Source organism: Lagopus muta, chromosome 7, assembly GCF_023343835.1.
Source record: "Lagopus muta isolate bLagMut1 chromosome 7, bLagMut1 primary, whole genome shotgun sequence".
NCBI classification, from domain to species: domain Eukaryota; kingdom Metazoa; phylum Chordata; class Aves; order Galliformes; family Phasianidae; genus Lagopus; species Lagopus muta.
In genome coordinates this window covers 36,635,458-36,651,963 of record NC_064439.1, presented here as the reverse complement: position 1 = coordinate 36,651,963, position 16,506 = coordinate 36,635,458, and the positions used below count along the sequence as shown (strand labels likewise).

The window sequence follows — 16,506 nt, the reverse complement described above, 5'->3', positions numbered from 1 at the left end:
TGTATGTGACTGTCCATTGCACAGTTTACCTTCTTCAAAAGCAAACCTTGTTTATGCACAAGACAATCAAATGTAAATCTACATCAACACCCGGGTGTAGATTAAATTCATGTAAATTACTGAGCACAATGTAAAACATTAAAAGACACTTTATTTAATTACACATTTAATGTTGGTTGAAGATAGTATCAGGGCATGAACTAGCTGACATGCTGTAATTTCTTTTTCTCTTTTCCTACTTCCTTAGCACTCTTCAGTTTTAGTTTGCTCACGAATACATCAGATTAGTTATTCTTTTTTTTTTTTATTTGAAGAGAAGGGTGGTTTGGGTTGTTTGTTTGTTTCTATGAAGTTAGGTGGGAGGACTTCTTACTTTGTCTTATGAGGTTTGTGGGTTTTGATTATTTGGTTTATTTTTTTATACCGGTTTCGTGCCCTGAGGGTAAGGCAAACGTTACGCAGTACAGTAAAAAAAAAAGTTACCTTGGATGATGTATTTTTTTGCAAGCAGTGTTAAGAGTTATGCTAGATTGGTAATATTTTTTCAGCCTAAAATATATTAAAAATCTGTGATCACAAATGTTTTAAACTATCTAAAGAGAAAATTTGTATATTTGGGGGAAGAAAATAATTTTTACATAGCTTTTGTATGCAGATATTAAAATGTAATTATGAATATAGTGGGCATAGATAACTGTGTAAGCTTGAATTCTAAAAAAGAAAAAGCTTATAACTGAATGGTGGTCCTGGTCTCTCCTTCTCTTTGTTCCAGGCTGTGCAGTTGTGCCACACACCTCACGCTGCTGGCATGGCAGAAGTAGGGCCCAGAGCGATGTGTTGTGCTGGCACTGACCTGCTCGCACTCTATCCGCCTGCACCCTGCATTGCCTATCTCGTGCCCAATCTCCTCCCCTCCCTTGGGCGCCCAGCCAGTGACTTTCACTTCCCAGCTCTGTACATCGGCCAAACCTAACCCACTTTGGTGAGCTGTGATTTATGTCTCATTCAATTACAGTTTTCAAGGGAACGCCCTTTCTTTCTGTATTTGTTCCCAGTCTAGATGGGGCTGTTGTGACAAGAGAAATAGTCGTCTTGTCTCCTCACGTTTTCCGTACCTCAGTCAGCTATCTGTCGGAGATCTCCTCGTTCAAATCTTCCCTCTGCTCTCATGCTCCTTTGTGATGGTCTCAAGGGGTCTTTCGCCCCCTCAGCAGGTAAAGCAAAGCCTGAAGCCCAGGTCCACAGTGGTTACTTGGACCATCCCGAAGGGAAGGCACTGGGCACTGCTGCCTGTGGGAATGGGGCCTGCCTTCCAGGGCCGAAGCTCGAGCTGAGGATCCTGAGGGAAAACATTCATGTTCTCCCTAAATTAAATCCCTTCAAGCACCTGGTTTTGCACCTCCGAGTGTGGAGGTGCTGCCACAGCCCGAGGGCAGGTTGCTGTGCAGTGGATGTGGGAGCTGTGAGCTGCTCGGTCCCACCATGGAGCAAGGCATGGATTTGCTGCAGCACAGTTGTTGGCTGGAGGGAAGAAGGAATTCTGCTGCCGCAGACCTCACGGTGTTGGCGGTGACATCTTCAGGCCTTGTTGTTGGCAGCGGTGATGGAGGTCGTGCTCACCCAGAAGTGGTTTGAGGTCTGTGGACAGGAGCAGAAGTCTGTCAGCTGCTTTGCTCCAGTACGTCCACATCATTGCAAAGGGTGAGATAGACGGTGAGCATTGGGCACTGCCAGAATGAGAGTGACCAGAGCAGGCTGGTGCGAGCCACCTTGTGCACTCTGAGCCATTCTGTGCACAGCTGCACCAGGTTCTGCCTCATGGGAGCAGCAGGTGAGACTGCCTTCAAAAATGGGCCACGTCTTGGATGCTTTCCCAGCATGGATTTACGAGTCTAACATTAAATACCCAAATCTTACCCTCATGGTCATTTGTGCAGTGTGGTATGCCCAATAGCATCAGTGAGGGAGAATTAACAGTGTTCGTACAGAGTGCCTGCAGAGTCACTGACTTTGAACAAGCAACAGTGAAATATTTCTGAGGTCCCCAAAGGAGATGGAAGTCTGCAACACCCCGACCTTCGGCTGCTTTGGGAAACCACAGGCCTGGAAAGGACTACAAGTTCAGCACTGCTGTACAGAGCCAGGGTGGACGTTACAGGGAAAGCGCGCCAGTCTGTAAGTGAGGTTTGCTTGGAAAACACAGTTTAAAAAAAAATTACAACTAACAACAGAAAAGGACTCCAGCAAAAGCCGTGAATGAGTGCTACCCCAAATGCTAGTGGAATCTGAACTTGCAAGAGATGGTGGGAATGGATGATGGGGAATAAGAGTAGCTCAGAGCAGTGTCCACCTGAACAGAAATTCTGAGTTGCAAGAAGTAAAAAATAGTGTTGCAAACTCCACAGAAAAACAATGTATGAAGGGAAAAAGAACTGGAGGTGCTCTGTAGCTGCAGGGTCTTTGATATGTCCCTGCTCAGAAGTAGCAGCAAAAGGGGAAGAAGTTTTCTTTGCTGGAGTAAATATGAGTGCAGCAAGCTTTGCTGGCTACTGCAATGGTAATATGGAAACAAGAGTCTGTGCATACCTGAATGTATGTCTAAATGTTACCAAAGGATTTGTCTAATGCTGAAAACACGTCCAAGTGAAACCTCAGAGACAGACTCCACTCTAAGGTGGAGGAAAACAGGAAAATAAGGAGCCAAAGACCTGAAAAAAAAAAAAAAGAAAAAAAAAAATACACGAATACAAAATATCGAAGGCTGCAGCAAGTCCTGGCAAGTAAGTGAAGATCTAGAGACAGTGGAGACCAGTGAAGAAAAGGAAGAGGAAGAGCACTGTTAGAACACAGGGATCAAATTGTGTACCCTGGGAGAGCAATTCAGCACACACAATGATTTGATGCGATCCAAGCAATCCTAGGTTTGCTTGCTCTGGATGAAAGTGTACACAGTGGCTTTAGGCTGTCATTTTCTCCCTCCAGAATCTGGAGCAAGCTAACATCACACCGTGGCTCAGCATGCTGCAAAGGACCATCTGTGACAACACAAGTCCTTTGCAGCTTGGGCAGTGGCTCGGAGCACAGCCTGCAGCCTCGTTAGCCAGGAGCAGAGCTAATGCTGATGAGGCAAAGCTGTGAGGCAGGGAGAAGCTGAAGGGTCGGCCCTCACTGCCTGATTTTGTACCACCCAGCTACAGGTGAGTGCTTCAGGCTGGGACCCACTTGAGGAGGGTGAATTGTGCTGAGACGCTGCATGGCCTCATTCAGTCACAAAGTAGGGAGTGATAGATGAGTGTCTGTGTGGAAAAAGTACAGATCACAGCCTGAACAGATGACTAGCCTGTGAAAAAGAGCTCATATTAACTTGGGAGCACAAGTAAACTGCCTTTAGCTTTTGCATGCAGAAGTAACTTGTTTTTGAAAACTGCTCTGTAATTAAGTCTCCTTGCTTTCTGTGAATGACTGGTTATTCTGATATGTGATGCTTTATAGACTCCTGCTGTGGTATATATGGCCACACTGTTAAGGGGGTGAAATGGACATCTTGCCAGCCTGCTGCTGCTGCTATCTACTGAGGGTAATCCCAGGGCAAACACTATACCAGTCAGATGCCAACAGTACCAAGAACCTGGCAGAGACTGACCAGCCAGTAGCGTTGAGTACCTCTCTATTAAACTGAATGCTAACTTGCCTCTGCCTATTTTCCTTGGGGTTGGTAAACCTTTTGCAGAAGTGCTTTTGCATCACAGTGTCAGAGAACAAATCTTGTGCAGCCTGAGGCTATTTGAGGCCCAGGTTCTGGGCATGGTAAGGTTGTTCTTTGCTGCTGGAATGTACGGGAGCTCGCAGATCCTATTAGTTGCTTTCACAAAACACAGAAGAAAGTGTTCTGCTGCTCTACTGCAGAAATATACTCCACGCCTAGAATGGTGAGCATGAGCAATGGAGACCCTACAAGGCTGAAGCCTGGTGATTGTTTTTTACCCCACGTCTGGCATTTCCTCCATGTGAATCACATCCCCCTCACCAGACACTTTGGCTGTGAAGCTATACATGTCAAACACATTGCTGAGCTCCCCAAGGCACCAAATTTGCCTTTGCTCTTCTGCTCATGTCCACACAGATGCAGCCTGATCCGAGAGCAGAGCACGGCTGGTATCCAGCTCAGCAAGTCTTAGTTGCTCCACCAAAGTCAATGTGGGACTGCCTGCAGCAAGGGAGGATCAATACACGAGTGGCCGAGGGGCTGCCCTTGGCCTGCACTGTGCTGATGGATGGGGACAGGGCTCTGTGCTCCACATGTGCCTTGAGGTACTGGGGATGTGAGGCAAACAACAGACACGGAGGAGTGCTGGGATGCCTGTGAAGCTGCCATGATGCCTGGAAGCTCCAAGGGAGTGTCCAAAGATGGCAGAAAGTGTACCAGCACCCTCTTGCTAGGTATCTGAGCCAGAGAAATTACCAGCATCTCTGTATACATGCAGAATAAACACAGCCCAGAGGCATGAGCCATCCCTGGAAGTCATGCTGACACCAAAGATGGAATAAGGGGCACCAGAGCAGACTTCTACAGGTACAGTGCTGGAGACACCATCACTAACATGAGTCTAGAGGAAATGAAGGGTGACAAGAACAACGCTGCTGCCTCTGAACCCTGTGTGCAAAGCTCAGGCACAAAGTACTGTTTATCAGGACTCTAGGGTTAAAATGAGTCAACGGCTGTTATAAAAGTCCACATTATTCACTTGTCTGTGCTCCTCAGAGCTGTCCTGTCACCAGGGCTCCCAAGGTGTGAGTAGTGCTGCCAACAGGGCAGTGTCAGTTCAAAGGAAGCAGCAGAGGCTGAAGGCTCTGAGCTCACTGCAGGCACTGTGTTTGCATGGTAACCTCAGATGGAGCATAGGCCTAAAAGCCCAAACTGGCTGATCCATCACCCCAACAGCCAACACTGATAAAACAAATGAAGACTCTCCTGATTGCCTTTGAGCAAACATTCTTCTGGGGCTGGCTGCTCATTTTAGGTGCCCAGGATTTCTCCCGACCACCCAGGGTGGGACCCCTCTCAATTTCACTTACATTTAAGGTGCACAAAAATGAAATTAAGGCGTCATTCATCATTAATCACACCTTGACACATTTCTAGCTTTGCTGATCTGATTTGCCTCCAGCCTTGGCTTTGGGCAGTAAGTGCACCTACACACTTTATTTTCCCATATGTTTTCTCCTCAACTAAGGATGATGACAGTGTTTCAACTCCAAAACAAAGCCAACAATTCTATTTATTTATGGTGAGAAAGAATACAGTATTGGGGATTTTAATTGGGAGTTCCTGGGATGGGACAAGTGGCTGGACAAACAAGCCAGGTTTTTCAGTTACTTTCTGCATGTTTACCCCTCCCTAGTAACATTTTTGCTATTGACATAAAGAAAAAAAGATTTTTCTTCCTTTCTCTGGGCTTCAGAAGAGACTCAGGAGATGCTTGACTTCCACTTGTGAGCCCCTCTCAGCTGCTGTTGTTTTGTGGTGCATCTATTAACAGAGAAAAGTTTCCCCAATGCCCAGTTGAGGCATTTTTCAAGCAAACAGTTGTTCAGTTATTAAAGGGAACACTTCCCTGCACTGACCAGTTGGCCATCGCTCCCGCAACTTTAAGGTTGTCTTTTTCCTGCAGGTAGCAGTAACTCCTGCCCTTACCGGAGGCCAGGGACCAAGGTTTTATAGACTCACAGAATCATAGAACCATCCAGGTTGGAAAAGGGCTCTAAGATCACCTAGTCCAACTATCAGCCCATCCCCACCCTGCCCACTGACCACATCCCTCAGTGCCACATCTCCACAGTTCATGAACGCCTCCAAGGACTGTGACTGCACCCCCTCCCTGGAGTGAGGGCTCTTCTGAGGGTATGCTGGAGTTCTCTGCAGTGCGTCTGCCCTCTATGAGTGTTACACCACAAAAAGTTACATTCGTGGTGAAGAGGAGCACGGTGAGACTTTTGCTATTGCAAAAGCTCACAAGCAATTAGGAAAACCTCTGTTGTTGCAAACTGTGGGATGGCTCAGGACTGTATTATTCTTGGACCAAATTTCAAGTAGTTGAGCACTGAACACAAGAGCATATTCAGTGCTTTAATTTGCTTGATCCTAATTTTACAAATTGATGTAATATTATTGTATTGAGAAATCTGCTTGTTGCCTTCCTTCTGAGCTTCCATGGCATCCCCAAAACGGATACTAAGTGGTTTGTACTGAATTCTACATTGTTTTTTCTGTCCCTTCAGGCCTGCTGGAGCATCAGGCGTAAGTTTTGCATAAAGTAACTGATCACTGACAGTAAGATCCAAATCTTGGATCTGTTTTCATAACAGTTCTCCTGTGCAGGAGAACAGGGACACAGCACTCACTCCACATGCTGGTGGAGCACTCCCTGACATTTCTGAGAGAAACTGTAGAAGAGAGGGGAATTGAAAGATTTTTCTCAGCCACTTTTTTTTTTGCCCAAAGTCTTGCCAAAACTACAAAAGTCACAGAAAGAGGAAAAATCCAGCTAATCGAAACTACAGCAAATCCCAGGACAAGGAGCTTGCCAAAATATATGTTGACCAGGATTTATTAGTTAACTACTCAAACTTACCCTCCTGTGCAAAATCTTTGGTTTTTCACAAGTTTTGCAAGGAATGCTGTCATTTTTACAGATGAGTTTTGCCCAAACCAATAACTAAAATGACTGGAGAGCTGAAAACTCCATAAAGTGAAAAACAGGAAACTCTTACACCACAGGAATCCTGAATGCTCAGTTTAAAAAGGATTCACTGATTGGAAAATGCTAAATATTGACTTGAGGGTTATAAAAATAATAAAAGTTCAGAAAAGAAGACGACACGAGATCAATTTTTTCAAACAAAGAGTGAAGCAATCCAGCTCAATGTGTGTTCTGCCCTTCATTGGGGGAAATCCGAAATCCTGTGACTATGCAAAAAGCTTGATATATGATGAGAGCTTCAAACTGAGGAACTCGATTAAATACTGAGTTTCAGATGGCCGCTGAAGCTTGAAAAACAGCAAAGCAGGCCATAAAAGCAAAAAAAAGTCCAATTACTCTCTTCAAGTGCCAGAGAGGCTCTCCAGAAATAGGAACAGACCTCAAATGCCTGCCACAGCTCCAGTCATTGCTATGTTCTCTCTGGACATAGAATAGAACAGAGTAGAATCATAGAAAAGAATCACCAAGGTTGGAGAATATCTCCAAGATCATCCAGTCCAACTGTCCACCCATCACCAATGTTTCCCACTAAACCACGTCCCTCAGTACAACACCTACACGTTCCTTGAACACCTCCAGGGTTGGTGACTCCCCCACCTCCCCAGGCAGCCCACTCCAGTGCCTGACCACTCTCTCAGATAAGAACTATTTCCTAACGTCCAACCTCTCCTGGCACAACTTGAGGCCATTCCCTCTAGTCCTATTGCTAGTTACCTGGAAGAAGAGGCCAACTGTCACCTGACCAGAACCTTCCTTCATGTAGTTGAGAGAGCCATGAGGTCACCCCTGAGCCACTTCTCCACACTACATTCCTGAAACTAAGCAAAGGGCTGGTGTTCAGGGATCCTTTGTACCAAAGATCCCCAAAGTCAGTAGGGAGGCTGAGGCACACAGCCATGTTGAGCTCTACTGTTCACTGACAAGCCCACCTGAGCTCAGAGCTCAATATCCTGCACAGCCTGGCTTCACATCTATTACTGCACCTAGGAAAAAGAGGCAGAGACAGTCTGAAGCTCCTGTACTACATCCTGCTGTGTTCACTTCATGGGATCATACAGAAACATAGCTCATCACACTTCACCAGATTTACAACTGAGATTGACACCAAGGCACAACCACCTCCCTCAGAACTGAACAGGCTGAACAGGCCCAGGTCAAATAAGAGACATCTCCAGCTCCAGCTTCCTTACTCTCACAGCTAGCTGAGGGACTGCTCTTCTCACCCAAGGCCCAGGTCCCAGCCCCATCCTCAGCCCAAGCTACACATCAAGAGGGAGCAAGCTACCAACATGCTAGCTGAGAATACTGATTTTCAGCTTGACTTTGCCATCGTAGAGGCCAATGCTCAATTTTCATCCTGTCCCTACTCTATGTCACAGCATTTAAAGAACCCATGCTGCCCTTCTAGACATGGCAAAATCACATCTTTATTTCACTTAGTCAATTTATTCTCTCTTATCCTGCTTTTCTACATGTGATGTATTCCTTACATGTAGATTTAACTTCCATGATATGTGCTTTCCTTGACAGGCATAATGCTAAAGCCATTAAATCCACATTAAAAATCCTGTTACTGCCTGTAGTAACACACGAAATTGTTCATCACATATGGTTTATGATTATGTTTTCATCCATCTAGGAAGAGTGGGGTTTATGTAGAAATAATTGAAAAAATTAACTATCTGGGAAAGCTTAGGTAGAATTTAATAATATCCTTAATATACTTTCATACTTTAAATCTGTAAATAGCTCCTATTATTTCTCATCCTTTTGTATAATAGGATAGGACCTGTTACAACCAGACTCAGTGCCAGGCTTGCCAGTATCTTGAGAACATGAAAATCTCAGCTTCCATCTGATCCAGAGTGTCATGGAAGGAAATGCACTTCCAGGGGGGCATGAGAGCTGAGTCCAGCCATACAACACGTGGGACTGGGATGCTGGGCATTTTGTTGCTGGCATCAGACTAAGCCAACCTGCCTCTTCTGGCTGGTGAGGTAACTAAATAAAAATAAATAAATAAAATAATAAAAAAAAAGCTCTTCTCCCTTTGTTTTCAATATATTTTGAAAAAAGTACTTAGCTGGAGAAACTAACAGCCTTTTCCCCCAACATGTGAGATCTGATGGATCTAAAAAAAAATATATGGAAAGAACAAGTACAACTTCGTGTAAGTGCCAGTCAGCACACGTCCTCACAAGCAGACCCTCCTAGCATTATCTGTCTGGTTTGGAGCAATTCAATACAAGGAAAAGCTGTGTAATGAGAAGATACAAAAATGGCAGAGAGAATGTATATCCTCCTGCTCATTGAAGATAAAGAGATGCAAATTGCCTGAGCTCTGTTACAGCAGTTACAGTAAATATAGCACAGAATCAGAAGCCAGAGGAGCTTCTAATAATAACACCTCATTAATTAAAATACCCAAAAACATATGGACAGGAAAGGAAAGGAACATACTGTGAGGAAAAGTTCATATCAGAAGAGTATAAAGAAGGTATTTATAGTTTAGAACCCTCTCATTTTTTCCTTTTACGATACTGTTTAACGCCGTAAATAAATTCGGTTATTTCTCTCTCAAGAAAAGGTAAGAGAGAAATGAGAAAAAGAGTCAAGTGTTTTTAAAGACACGTAATTGATTAAAAAGGTGGCACAGTTTAGCAACAGTCATCTGAACTCCTTCAAAGAGTACAAAACCAAAAAGTGACAGCTTTGGTTGCATCTCACACATTTGCACATAGATTACCAAATGCATCCATACTGCACTTCTACCCTTCTCCAACCAAACAACATTCCCTCAACTGGTAAGACCTTTACTTGTCCTATGCCACACTAACTAAAAAGAAAAATGCAAAATATTGTTATTTCTCACAAGATTTAAGTCCCCGAATACCCAGCTTTCTTTTTTCATACCATTCTTAGCAAATCCTGACTTCCAGACCATTTTGCAAGACATTTTTAAGGCACATTCCAGTTGCGGAGTGATCTGGCTCCACCAAGTGACAATTGCTGTTATTGCTTGTCTACACCTGGAGTGAAGACGGCACAGATCTGACCCTGGACACTGTAATAAGGCAGTAACCAATGATGGTATTTCGTCGAAGAGCTTTCACCCCCATTAGTTGATGCCCTCCATGTTATTTTGCTGTTATTTAGGTTTTAAATGAAGGTGGTATAGGGCTGAGAACTATTTATTTTTCTCCATTTATGTTGGACAATACCAAAAACTGTTCTACAGAAGTGACCAAGTTGTTCGTTATTACAACAGTTAATACCTCTGGAACAAATCACAGTGGGGTAGAAGGGTTTCAGAGAAGCAAACTGTTTTTCAGAAAGTTCTGAGCCCTCCAGATGACAGGCAAGATCATCAGATCATCATACCTCTAGAAAGGGGAGGGGAACACAAGGAGAGTGTAGAAACAACCACATTACGTGGTCATCATACAGAAGCCTGAAAGAACACGCATTTGAAGACTCAACCAAAGCGGAGAAGCTTCCTAACATGCAGCCAGGAGTGTGGATGATCTCACATCTATTTTGTATACAACCATTTTTGAGAGAAAAGGTGCTCTGAAAGAAAGGAGCGAGGAGGCTGAAGGCCGGGGACAAATTCTGTATAAGGCAGTGAAACAGATTGCTTTAGAAGCCCGCTTCATAAACTCACTCACAGTCCTTACACAACATCTCTTACAAGTATGAAAGAGAAGAAAAAAAAGTAGATGTGCTGAGACTTGGAACCACTGTGATCAGATGCTGGCATTTAGTGCTTTTGTGACATTGCTTATTCTCTAGTTAATTGGAAACCTTACCACAGATAGTAGAATTTCCTCTGACATCATTATCATTTGCATTTTCAACATTTTGGGTGAGGGCAGCTATGGAAATGAGGGCACAAAACCCTTTAGTTTGGAGTTGTCCTTCAGCAAGTTACTAGCAGAGACAACCACTGCAAACCCACTCCTAAGACATGCACTGGCACACACACAAACACACAAAAATAGGATGAAGAGACATAAAAGCCATTACAGGTGCACTGAATGCCTTAGGTATTATTGTTCTTTCTGTTATGGTCCCTAGCTTACAGTGGAGAATATGAGCATGGATGCGTGCTAACAGAAGCACAGTTTCTGCATTCTCAGTTACAAAGTGTGTGAGGTGAAAGAAGAGGCAAAAATGACTCAGAAAGCAGTGCATGCGTACGTGTGTGTGTGTGGTGGGGTATATGTGGGTGTGATGGTGTCTGTGGCATGCTTTGAGTTGAAGGTATTGGGAAACTTCTGTTTATTTGCTTCTGGCTTTATGCTTATTGCTGCCATAGTGATGGCGAAAGCCAGGCCTCCGATCAGCTGATGGATGATTTAATGATATATACTCAGTGGAAGAGTTCAGAAGAAACACTAACATGCATTTCATTGACTTCAGTTTCTCCCTTTGCTCACACTTATAGCCAGATACACCCTACTACTCTATTACATACAACATCAGTGTCATTAATTTATGTGTGTTTTTGTAACAGTGCTGTGGCATTACTGATTTTTATCTGAACTTAAAATGACAGTTTCTGTGGCTACTTAAGCCAGTTAAAGTATTAATAATAAATTATGTCTGTAGCAGAAGAGACAACTGTATCCAACTTATGCCCCTGTATATATATTCTCTGGAATTTCATCCATAAATCCAAAGTATTTTATTAATAATTTTACCTGTTTATTTACTTCAAAGAATAACTGAAAATGTTTCAAAACAAATCCCCACATCAAGATGGTATTATATTTAACGCAGCTGTGATGATTTAAAGCACATGAATTTTACCTTAACAAGACATATGTTGGCTCATCTTCAGTTAACCCACACTTGTTTGCTTCTCTTGTGTATGTGCAGATTCATCTGAATATTCAGAAGTATTTAATTGAAAGTGAAAAACACAAAATGCCTATTTCTAACAATTTTAGCAGCAGGAGCTAAAATGATAATCTGTAACTCCAAAGGTGGCTGAAACACAACAGCCCAGCAAGCCATTCACTAAGCAGTCTGTACTTCTAACCAAAGGACAGGAACAAAGAGGACACTTTGCAGTATTATATTTGCTACTCTTCATAACAGACATTATGTTCACTTTTTTCCTCCATTCTCACACTGTACACCTTCTTGTACCATCATAGTTTTCAACCCACCTCTTGCTTTGATAAAAGTAGTGAAATACAGGTTACATCTACTCTTCTGACCAAGTTGAGCTACCCTCATGCTTTTACATCATCACCACACAGTTGCCTGATGCAGGGGCTGACTAAGAAGCAGAAGAAGCCATGGCTGGATATCCTAACTGGGTTTCTGAAGGCCTCCCAGCTGCCTACAACAAGAACTTACTGTGGGACACCAGAGCATGGCTGCCCTTCTGCCCTGGCAGTTCCTTGCATGATCATTGTGCATGACCAAAAGTGACTTCACAAAACCAAACACAGTGGGTGTGATTGTCTGATGAGGCAAAGCCATTTAAGTTGCTCCTTTGATGAAGTCAGTCAGAATTTTAAACTTATTTTCTACCAAGGACTTGATTATCAATTTGTTTTACAAAGGTCTAATAAAAATATTACGGTTCCTCTTATTTGAAGACTTTGATCACGGAATCAACCAAAGCAAGCAACTAATATCACATAGGATATTCCAGATCCAACTGCTAGCGTAGAAAGGAAAAACAACCTCCTGCCTTAAAAGCCCATTAGTTAGCCCTCTAACACAATGTGTTGGATAAGAACATGTAGCACCACACCCAGAAACAAAATCCAACGAGAAGTGCCTAGAATGCTCCCAGAACCACAGCTCTGACTCTTCTAATGTCACGTATACACGTGATGCAACTCTGTCCACGGGCCTCACTGACGTTAGGTCAAACCTGAGCTGAGATTGCGCTTTTTAATCCTCCAACTCCAGTCACTGTAACAGTTGTTTTGCCACAGGAATGCACCTACTTGTGATAAACTAACCCAGACAAAATGTGGCATCAATCTTCATGGACAAAAACATGAATTTGCTTACAGTAAATGGTACGCGAGCAAGAAAGATTCACTTACCAGGCAAGACTAGATGATCTTGGAGGTCTTTTTTCCAACTTGGTGATTCTATGATTCTAGGAGACATAAATAGTACCAGATAATAAAGAAGAGGTAGACTGTATGGAAGTTATTATGCTAAGAGAGAAATACAAATGTTTTAAGATACAAGTAATGTAGAAATAAGCACAATTTGTTAATCTCCTCTTTGCTTAAACTGTTATCAGAAAATAGAACATAGGTGTTTAGAAACAAAACTTGGAGCGTTTGAGAGCTGTAATAACATTTGTCACTGCCACTAAAAGCAGTAGTGAAAATAAAGTGATAAGAAATTATTTTATCTTGATAAGCACGCTTAGGAAAAGGAGCTAGTTACAAGGAATGACTTCTGGATGGCAAAAAAGAAAGAAACCAAGCACAGTTCATTTAATCATAGCACATTCATGTCAAGCACACGGTTGAGTAATGGCTAAAAGACCTTATCAGCGTTGCTAGAAACCACTAATGGCTAGCTGGCCAAATGCAAAACATGTTAGCCGTAAGTGAGGCAAAGTTTATTGGGAAAATTATTATTTTGGTTAGACCAAGCACTGTTTGGCTAGAAAAACTAGTCCAATGTAATTATTAATCAACTAGATCATTTTAGAGACCTGCATTTACATTTCAGAAGATCTGTGAAGTACGCTTATTTTTCTGACTGGCAAAGTAAAGGAATTCCATGCTGTTGAAATTGATTGCTGTCCTGGAAATACTGTCATTCATTAAATTCTCCCTTTTTTCCTTCAAGGAATTCTCAAATATGCTGCTGGACAAATACTTAGAAGTGAAATGGAGGTCGATAGTAATAGAAATGAGCCTTCTCACTTTATTTCAGAGATCTGCCAGCAGTCTGACAATATCATTTCCTTAGTGAGAATGGTCCAGACAAAAGTAAACAAATCTAAGTAGAAGTTAGGTATACTTTCTAAAACATAATTATTGCTTTTGAAGTAATCGTGAAATAATTTTCACCTATTATCAAAAGTATACATGAATGCCAGTAAAGGATAAACCTTTCAAATTGAGTTACGAGCAGAACAGAAAATTTGAAGATTGTTTTCTTATCTCTGCAGTCTATTTTCATTATGTACCAAACAGTTAAGAGAGGACTGTTGTTCAGTGGTGCAATCAGCATTTATATAGTCAACAGCTGTTAGAAAGTAAAAGATTTAGAAAACCTAGTCAGGAAAATAGATGTGGCCTGCAGCTAGAATTTCCAAACTGCAGTTGTTTAGAGGAGTTCTCAGTCAGGTCTATTTACAAGTTGTTTTCTGAAGGTCTTGATAAACAAAGACTATATTGGTTGCTTCCAATTGCCTTCCCCCCCCCCCCCCCCCTTTCAATTACAAAGGCATTTTCATCTGAACAATGCAGCATCAGAGCTGGAAAATGCTTTTTTCAAGCTAAGAGCAGAGATTGGTTAATACTTTACTAAAAAGCACATCTGCTGGGTGTTACTGTTCAAAGACAAAAACTTAGAATATGCTTGATAGACGTGACTTGGACTATTCAAAGACACCTGATACAACAACATAATGTTCTAAGCAGAAGGAATCTGAATGTGGAAGTCTAGGAGTTGAGTCGGAAGGGACCTTTAAAGGTCATCTAGTCTAACTCCCTTGCAACAAACAGGGACATGTACAGCTATGTCAGGTTGCTCAGAGCCCCATCCGGTCTGACCTTGAATATCTCTATGGACCACTCCTCCACCACACCTTGGGGCAACCTGTTTCAGTGCTTCACTGACCCTATCATAAGAAATGTTTCTTTCTTATATCCAATCTAAATCTCTTAGTCTGAAATAATTTCTGCCTATCCTATTTCAAAAGCAAAAAACCCTGCTAAAGAGTCTGTCCCCTTCGTTCTTACAGCCCCCCTTCAGATATTGAAAGGGAGCGACTTTTCAAATCTACCTGGAGCAGCTCCAGTTCTTTCAGCCTGCCCTTGTAGGAGAGATGTCACATCACTTGTATCATTTCAGTGGCCCTCCTCTGGACGTACTCCAACAGGTCTGTGTCTTTCCTGTACTGAGGACTCCATATCTGGACACAGTTTTCCAGGTGAGGTCTCACCAGCACAGAGCAGAGGGGCAGGATCACCTCCCTTGATCTGATGCCATGAGAAGCGTACTGTAGAAAATATAATTCCTGTATTTTTCCCAAGATATATAGAACTGAAACAACTGAAAGTGAAGCTTGATACACCTGAAGAAGATTAGAGTAGATATTGATTCAATTTTACTTGAATGGAGTCTCTAACATACAGCTAGGACTTCATATCCAGCATTTTCATAGAGATTGTCTTTTAAGATCCACATTTGCCTGATTTGTACCAAGTGCATAATAATAAAGCTAGAGGGGAAAATACTTTAATATGGAAAATATCTACTCAATTAAGCATTCGCAAGATTAAGCAATAGCAGTTCAAAAGGATTCAAGTATAAAGAGACTTCCCATACTGCCAAACATCACGTTTCACGGTCAGCTACCTGTTGAATACCTCCTCCTTAAAAAGCTCACTCTGCTCTCATACTCTTTTACAGAAATCTTGAGAGAAGAAATAATTCTGCTGCTACAAACCTTAGTGTGTTGGATGTAACCTCCTCAGGCCTTGTTGCTTGCAGCAGTGATGAAGCCTGTGCTTTGGGCACAGCCAGAATGAGCATGCTTTTAGCTTGCTGTAAGCTTCCCTTTATAGAGCTCCGCAACCAGCTGGTTTCTATTAGCTCAGCAGGTGGCACCTGAGGGGAGAGAAAATAATCAGTTTAACACCACCACCAACCTGGTGGTACAGGCTGGGAAGTGACTTGTGCCTCTGGCCACTTCTGCTGGTAATCTGGGCTGTCCAAGGGCTTGAGAGAATATGCACACTCACCACCTTTCTCCACCTGCCCACTTTACACTGGCTGCACCTCAGGTCAACAGGTCACTGGCAAAGTCATGCCAGACTAGCTTGGCAATGCCTCATGTATATTAAAATATTCTTGTAAAGAGCAACATCTGTTGTGGTGCGTGCTGCTAAGACAAATGTCCAATCCTACTTGCCAGACCATGCAAATATCACAGGGAGAAAAAAGGCTAAGCCTCTAGTGTCACAGAATCACAGAATCACAGAATCACCCGGGTTGGAAGGGACCCCAAGGATCATGTAGTTCCAACCCCCCTGCCTAGCAGGGCCACCAACATACATATTCAGATCAGGTTGCCCAGGACCCCGTCCAACCTGGCCTTAAACACGTCCAAGGACGGGGCATCCACAACCTCCCTGGGCAGCCCGTTCCAGGGCCTAACCACTCTCCTTGTGAAGAACTTCCCCCTAACATCTAACCTAAATCTTCCCTCCTTCAACTTAAAACCATTTCCCCTAGTCCTGCTGTTGTCAGCCCTTTTGAAGAGTTTACTCCCCTCCTGGGTGTAGGTTCCCTTCAGGTATTGATAGGCTGCAATGAGGTCACCCCGCAGCCTTCTCTTCTCCAGGCTGAACAAGCCCAACTCCCTCAGCCTGTCCTCATAGGGGAGGTGCTCCAGCCCCTTGATCATCTTAGTCGCCCTCCTCTGGACCCTTTCCAAAATCTCAATGTCTTTCTTGTACTGAGGGCTCCACACCTGGACACAGTACTCCAGATGGGGCCTCACAAGAGCCGTGTAGAGAGGGAC

The 16,506-nt window shown here is 43.1% G+C and overlaps 1 long non-coding RNA gene across 1 annotated transcript; it reads right to left on the bottom strand.

Moving 5' to 3' along the window:
* Window positions 1–288: 288 nt before the first annotated feature.
* Window positions 289–15,582, bottom strand: LOC125696117 (uncharacterized). Its single transcript, XR_007378192.1, has 3 exons — window positions 15,430–15,582; window positions 12,833–12,888; window positions 289–1,638 (listed from the first exon to the last, which is right to left on the bottom strand). It is a non-coding gene; the product is annotated as an uncharacterized LOC125696117 (long non-coding RNA).
* Window positions 15,583–16,506: the final 924 nt, after the last annotated feature.